This window comes from Thamnophis sirtalis, unplaced genomic scaffold, assembly GCF_051295495.1.
Source record: "Thamnophis sirtalis isolate CommonGarterSnake01/CBP01778 unplaced genomic scaffold, rThaSir2_p1.2 scaffold_9, whole genome shotgun sequence".
In the NCBI taxonomy this organism is placed as follows: domain Eukaryota; kingdom Metazoa; phylum Chordata; class Lepidosauria; order Squamata; family Natricidae; genus Thamnophis; species Thamnophis sirtalis.
This window is the reverse complement of record NW_028261389.1, coordinates 18037589-18045565: the sequence shown is the minus strand read 5'-3', so window position 1 is coordinate 18045565 and position 7977 is coordinate 18037589. Positions and strand designations below refer to the sequence as shown.

Below are 7977 nucleotides of genomic sequence, written 5' to 3'. Positions count from 1 at the left end.
GCTATTGCTATTGCTATTGCTATTGCTCATTTCCCCCCCCCAGCCCCCAGGAGCACTCTATAAGCCTCCTAAAGGCTATGCATGCCCTTCTTTTGACAAAAACAGGCATGTTTTCTCAAAAAAATGGGCCGTTTTTGCTCATTTTTGCCCTCACCCCCCAGGAGCACTCTACAAGCTTCCTAAAGGCTATTCATGCCTTTAAATAAAACAGGCCCTTTTCACGAAAAACTGGCCGTTTTTGGGAGGTCTGCAGAGTGCAAAACTTTTTTTTTAATTTGCCTCTTCAAAACCTTGATGCGTCTTATACTCCGGTGCGTCTTATACTCCGAAAAATACAGTAAATATATATTCTTTCTATAATCTATCATCAAAACCATAAATTAGAAGTTCATTTTTATGCAAAAGCTCCCTAAGAGTTCCAGCAAACATGTATTTTCTCTAATCAAAGAATTCAATTTGCCAAACTATCAACTTCACCAATCTTCCTCCATAAAGGATACTGTCAATTTTTTCCATGCCAATAAGTTTTCCGTGCATATAGTAATATTGCCATCATAATCATGTTGAAACAATTTCCTTTGTGGGGGGTGTTGGTAACTGCTTATCCTTTAAAACAAACTGACTTATTCTATGAGTGAATACAGACTGCATGAAATCTTTGATTACAATTTTGCACACTTGAAACAAAAATCAAATAAAGGTTGCTATCATGATCAATCACACCTTGGTTACTACCTAGTGGCATTACTGCAACAAACTCTATGTAAGGCTGGTCTTGAAAGATACTCAGAAGTTTGCACTGATCCAGAATGCAGTGGCACTTGGAATTCTAGACACACTCAGGTTCACACCGCTGTTCCAGAAGCTCTACTGGCTTCTCAGTGCCATTCAAGATTATCCCCTTTAAGAGTCCATGATGTACAAGAATCCCAGACCAGGTTACTTGCAGGAGCATCCAATTTTGAGGATCTCTGGCCATCCCCATCAGATATGACTGGAAGGACCCACTCCAAATCACCTCTATCAAAGAGAGTCATTTTGCAAGATGTGGGAATTCCCTATTGTGGCACTCCACATCCAGAAGGCCCCAACCTTCTTAGACTTCAGAAGATCTGTCTCTTTCTGAGGCATTAGGGCTGGGATCAGTGATGGGATTCAAAATTTTTTTACTAACGGTTCTGTGGGCGTGGTTTGGTGGGTGTGGCAGGGGGAAGGATATTGTAAAATCTCCACTCCCTCCCAATCAGCTGGGACACATGGCGGCAGAGAATACTGTATTTTTCGGAGTATAAGATGCACCTTTTCCCTCAAAAAAGAGGGTGAAATTCTGGGTGTGTCTTATACACTGAATATAGCATTTTTGGCCTACTGAAACCCCTCCTCCTTCACAAAAATGGATGTGCAGGTGATTTTGGAGGCTTGTAAAGTGCTCCTGAGGGTTTGGGAAGGCAAAAAAAGAGAGCAAAAACCAGGCCATTTCCCCCCCTCCACCCAGCAGCACTCTACAAGTCTCCCAAACCTTCTTTTGTTAAAAGTTGCCCATTTTTTGCTCATTTTGCCCCCCCCCCCAGGAGCACCTTACAAGCTTCCCAAAGCTCTGCATGCCCCCCCCCCTCTTTTTTCTTTTTGCAAAAAACAAGGCATGCAGAGGGTCTGGGAGGCCTGCAGAATGCCAAAACTTTTTTTTAAAATTTACCTATTCAAAAAAAAGGTGAGTCTTATACTCTGGTGAGTCTTATAGTCCGAAAAATACAGTAGATGGGGATGGGGCCAGTCAGAGGTAGTATTTACCGGTTCTCCGAACTACTCAAAATTTCCACTACAGGTTATCCAGAACTGGTCTGAACCTGTTGAATACCACCTCTGGCTGGGTTGTTAAGAGAAGCCCAAAGTACATGTGTTTTGTGCTGTGCAATATTATGCAGTGCCTTGGTTTTTGTTTTAGGATTGTTACTTTGGTTTGTTCTAGTTTTAATATATTTCTTTTGGTTGATAGTTATTTATGCAAAGAGGGTCAATCATATAATATTTCTAAATAATATAAAAATGCACTAATGTTAATACTTGTTCACTACAGACCCAAACATGTATAGCATTTTAAAAACATAAATGCCTATTCAGACAAAAAGGCACATTTGATTTTTATCTCACCTTTATTATTTTATAAATTTACCTTAAGGCAGCCAACTTATCCAATTGTCCTTCCTCCTCCTATTTTCCCCACAACAACCTTGTGAGGTAGGTTGAGCCTGAAAGAGTACGACTGGCCCAAAGTCAACCAGCTGACTTTCATGCCTAAGGCAGAATTAGAACTCAAAGTCTCCTGGTTTCTAGGCCACCACCTTCACTACTACACCAAACTGGCTCTTAAATTCAACAGAAAACACAGAGAATCTTACAGCTTACACTTACATGCTACTTTATTGTTATCAAGCTTTACACAAGCACATAAAACACTGTTTTAATGCTGTATAGCTTTTTAAAGCACATTTCCATGGCCGTGTTGAAAGTTTTACTAATGTGGTGCCTCTGTGAACAGTACAGCATCTCAGTTGATTTTGTTTTAAATGAAGAGTTCCAGTCCAATGCCTCCAACACAAACTCAGCTTGGAAGGAGATGTATCTTTTAATAATATAGGTTCTCCACTTATGCAAATAATATTGTTTATAATTTGACGCGGATGTAAAAAAAACAAACCTGAGAAAGGCATCAGCTGTCCTTTTCTACATGTAGAAAGTAGGTGTTTCAGGGTGGCTGTGTGGTCCTCTGCCAAAATATAGCTATGGTATATTTATTATCCAGGCTTACAGTACAATTTCCTTAGTCACTCAAGATGCTACTGCAATTGTGGATTGTAAACAAGAAAATTGCACATTAAAGGAAATACAATAACGAGAAGCATATGTGAAAATAAAGCTGTAACTGAATGCTTACCTAATCAGATGTGGCCTCTAGTTGCTTTGGCAAACCTGAAAGTCAGAAGACAAAACACTTAACAGTTAAAACAGAGCAATTTGTTCTGCATAGCGACATTGCCAGAATTGGGAATTAGTGGGTTTGAAAGATAAGCTTGTCACATTTGCAATTCTCTCAAGTATATCAAGGCTTGACTTAAAATCAATGAACTTTTAAAATGCGTCCAAGTCAAAGAAGTTGATGCATCCTTCCTGAATCAGCTGTGTATCAACTGCATAAATTGCTATTAACAAACTTGCAGCTCCATTAAGTTACTTAGACCTTAATTCCATTTCCTTCTTTATTTGAATGTATTTTACTTAAAGATAAAAGCCTCTCTCCTGCTTTGTGTTTTGAAAGGTACCAAATTGTTTCTGGAAATTGATGCCATATTGCAGCAGTAGGCAGAAAAATGAAATGTAAAAGTCCAGTTTGCTACAGTGGTGGGTTCTGGATCCCGTTGCAACCAGTACGGTTGTAACGGGGCCCGGCATTTACCACATGAACGTGCACAGCGCATGCACAGACATGTTGACTTACCTCTTGCGATGCCTCCGAGACGCTCCAGCTGCTCGGCAGAGCGTTGCGCAGGCGCCATGCGCTCTGTATGTGGAAGCACCGAAGAGCTCAAATACAGGTAAAGAGGTTGAGCGGGCGGGCCCTCCGGAGCACCATACTGGAACGGTACCCAGTGCTCCAGGCAGGCACCGGTACACCTGTACTGGGACGTACCGCCTGCAACCCACCACTGGTTTGCTAATGTACATTTAAATTAAACTAATACCAATGGAACTAAGAACTAGTAGGTTAGTAGGCCAGTGGAACTAGGAAAAAATTCTTAATCATACCGGTAATATCAAAAAGAAGTTACTAGAAAAGTCTCATTGTCACTTGTAATTGGCAGCCATTTAGAAAGGATTTAATTTAACATTCTGTTAGGAAGAATGCATAGGTCAGCGATGGCGAACCTTTTTTGGCTCATGTGCCATAAATGGGGGGAGCGCAGGGGGGGTCATGCATGGGCGTGCCGCACCCATAATGCAACCTGTGATACCCCCAGTGCGCATGCGTGCATGAGGGTTCCACCACAAATCCGCGAAGCCCTTATTCTCGGAGACATAAGCGCGAAGACTAATTCGCGCCGTTCTAAGCGCTAAGGAAAAATGCGACCCTACCGCGATGACATAATCGCGGAGGGCAAATTCGCGCATTCCCAAGCACTCAGTACCCTAAACCTAACGCTAAACCTAACCCTAAACTTAACGCTAAACCTAACGCTAAACCTAATGTTAAACCTAACGCTAAACCTAAACCTAAACCTAACCCTAAAACAAACCCCTAAACCTAATCCTAACCCTTACCTTAATTGAAGTCGGCTTTCTGCCGCGGCGCCATTTTAAAGCGCCCTTCTGTTGCCGCGCTGTTGTCGCGGCGGTGATGACACGCGGTGATGTCGCGGCTTTAGCGCTGCGATTTTATCACCGCGATTTTGACGAGTGCGTTTTGTCGTGCCACGCGCATGAAGCACTCCCCCCCATTTTTGCATGCTTTTTTCATTCTCCCCAGGCTCCAGAGGCTTTATAGGAGCCTGAGGAGGGCGAAAATAGCCTCCCCCGCCCCCCCCCCCGGAGGCCTTACGGAGGCTTCAGGAAACCTCCTGAAGGTCCCCGAAGCCTCCGGAGGGCTTAAACCGACCCTACAAGCAAGGGTCCGTTCCCGAAACTCCGGTTTGCCCATAGGGCCGGTTTTTACACTCTGGAGGCTTCAGGGACCTTCAGGAGGCTTCCGTGAAGCCTCTGGAAGGCCTCCGGGGGGGCGGGGGGAGGCTGTTTTCATCCTCCCCAGGCTCCTATAAAGCCTCTGGCTTTAAAAAAGGCTGAACTCAGCTGGCCAGTGTGCGCATGCCTCACGTGCCCTGACAAATGGCTCCGTGTGCCACCTGTGGCACGCATGCCATAGGTTCACCATCCTGGGCATAGGCAATAGGAAGTCAGTGATGATCACTGCTAGACAGAGCTGTGTTCACTCAACAACTAAATCATGGTTTGTGTCAGTGGTGAAATTCATTTTTTTTTTACTACCGGTTCTTCGTGGCACGACAAAACCGCGCTCCACTAAAGCGCGCCCGATTAAACCGCGTCGCTGACGTCATCAGCAGGGCGACAACAGCGACTGCGGAGAAAAAAGGGTGCTTTAAATAGCGCTTTGAAAGCAAGCCGATTCAAGTTAAGGTAAGGGTTAGGTTTAGGTTTAGGTTAAGGGTTAGGGTTAGGTTAAGGGTTAGGATTAGGTTTAGCGTTAGGTTAAGGGTTAGGTTTAGCGTTAGGTTTAGGGTTAGGTTTAGGGGGGTTAGGTTTAGGGGGTTAGGTTTAGGGGTTAATTTTAGCTTTAGCGTTTACAGCGTGCTTTTTTCTCCGCACTGTTGTCGCGCTGTGATGACGTCAGCTATGCGGTTTCGTCGAGCGCGCTTTAGTCGAACGCGGTTTTGTGGTGGAACCCCGGTTCTGTGTGTGTGGCTTGGTGGGCATGGCAGGGGAAGGATACTGCAAAATCTCCATTCCCTCCCCACTCTGGGGCCAGCCAGAGGTGTTATATACCGGTTCTCTGAACTACTCAAAACTTCTGCTGAATTTCACCCCTGGTTTGTGTGATCATGGTTTATGGAAAAACCAACAGTATTATTGGTGGGTTTATACCCCAGATGATTAATATATCATGCATTACCAAGAACAGTTCAGGGAATATGCTAAACCTATGCCAAACAAACTGCGTAGTTAGTATATTGTGCAAACTCAGTAATTAACTTAGTGGTTGAAAAATCTGTTTTGAGTGCCAAAGGTCCCAGATTCAACCTTTGAAAAAGTCACTAATGTGGAAACCCTTTTAAACTGTTAGGTGACTCAAACAACACACTGGATCATAAACACAGACTTCCATATTGTGCAAATGTAACTTAAAAACTAGATGGTCACACCCAATGATGATTTGATTTTGATTTCTCTTCGGTTCATTTACTTTCCATTTTGTTAACTGATCAAAATAAACTATTTAACAGAATAACAAGATTTGGAAGGGACCCTAGGAGGTCTTCTAGTCAATCCCTTGCTCAAGCAGGAGAACCTATACCAGTGTTTCTCAACCTTGGCAACTTGAAGATGTCTGGACTTCACCTCCCAGAATTCCCCAGCCAGCATCCGCTGGCTGGGGAATTCTGGGAGTTGAAGTCCGGACATCTTCAAGTTGCCAAGGTTGAGAAACACTGACCTATACCATTTCAAACAAATGGTTATCTAATCTCTTCTTAAAAACTTCCGGTGTTGGAACATTCACAACTTCTATTTAGAGGCAAGTTGTACCACTGATTAATTGTCCTGTCAGAAAATTCCGTTTATTAACCCTTCTATTTCTCAAAGCCTTCTTAATTTCCAGCATTATTGTATTCTATGCTATTTTGCACAACTGCCTAAAACTTTTTGTACAGTATTGTATGTACATGTTTGTGTAACTAGATTTGCTTCCAACCAAGAGAGCAAGTCAAGTTCGTATTCGTTTAGCTTTTTCCATGCAACACTTGGACCTTTTTTCTCAACGCGTTTACAATTCAGGATTTAAAAAAGGGTCGCCCACCAAAACGTTACCTAGACCAGTGTTTTTCAACCTTGGCCACTTGAAGATGTCTGGACTTCAACTCCCAGAATTCCCCAGCCAGCGAATGCTGCCTGGGGAATTCTGGGAATTGAAGTCCAGACATCTTCATGTGGCCAAGGTTGAAAAACACTGACCTAGACGAGCATCCAAGGAGGAGCTTCGTCCTGCCTTGCCCGCTTTACAAGCCGCCGTTTCCCATGCTAGATCTTCCTCTGCAACAAATCAGGGCCGCATTCGCAAAACCTCCCAAAAGCAGCCGCCACCGATCGCCCACGCGACCTTGCCCCAACTCTACCCGCCAATTGCTCGAACGCTCCTCCTCCAGTCGTTACATTCGTCCCTGACGTCGCCTACGTCACAATGCCTAGACCCTCCCCTCCGCTTTGCTCTCCCAGGTTTTTCGCTCGGCCCTTTTCTCCCTTAAAAGGACAATGGTACGTTTATGCAAAATAGCTCGATTGAGAATTCAGCCCGTGGGAACGGCGCATGCGTATACCGACTTAAAAAAAAAAAAGTTAAACCAATGATTCCAGATCTTGCTTGCTCTCCAAGACACAGGAGCGAGACAAGGAAAGTGGCGTAGCGTGGACCCGGGAACCAAATCGCGGCACACCACACACGATCGGTTTGTCGGAGGTGAGGAAATTCGGCGTTTGTCGGTTCGGCTTGGCCATTTGTTGAAAAAGAGCGGTCTTGATGAGGGATCCTGGCAAGTTTTGCATCCCGCGTGCTTAAATGCAGTTTTTGAAAAGCTAATCTCTGGGAAAACTGACGGATGACTTAGGAAAATGCTTTATTTTTAGATGGGAGGGTTGATAGAAGGTATCCTTATCTGTACTTTGTGGGAGGTTTGAACGCGCATCATTGCGGAAAAAGATGAATCGGAGTAGGAAGGAGTTGAGTGCATTGTTGTGAACATGTGGCCAGTGACAACGACTTTTTCCCCCCCTCGGAGAAAAACAGTTTGGAAGAATAAGTGCTTTGGAGACCAGATTGCTGGGTACAACCCTAAAGGGAGTGTTGTGTACACTTGTGTACACCTTACTTCAGAAGTAAACTCCATTGCACGTATTAGGATTTGCTTTCAAGTAAATTGTACAGAGAATGCTTTAATGGAGTTAGCGGTTTCCACCGTGATTGAGTGACTAGAGTCCTCCGGGTTCAATTAGTTTTCGTGGGCGGTAAACTTTTTAAAAACAAATTTCCGAAATCTCACAGAAGCTCTAAAAAATAAGGGAAAGGGGGAAGACACGGGAACTGCGGTTCTGCGTATCTTTCTTTTACTAAAGAGCAACATAACCGAGTGCATCAGGGAGCAAAATAATATCGGAATGATGGCAGCCACCGCTTGCTCACTCGGGAGCGCATTGGTG

At 44.1% G+C, this 7977-nt stretch overlaps 1 protein-coding gene across 1 annotated transcript in view; it reads left to right on the top strand.

The window, feature by feature from the left end:
• Nucleotides 1–7134: 7134 nt before the first annotated feature.
• Nucleotides 7135–7977, top strand: part of SINHCAF (SIN3-HDAC complex associated factor) — a 35521-nt gene continuing 34678 nt past the window's right edge. The window contains exon 1 of the mRNA XM_087722966.1: nucleotides 7135–7240. The gene's annotated coding sequence lies outside the window, so the exon portion shown is untranslated. The remainder of the gene's footprint in view (nucleotides 7241–7977) is intronic.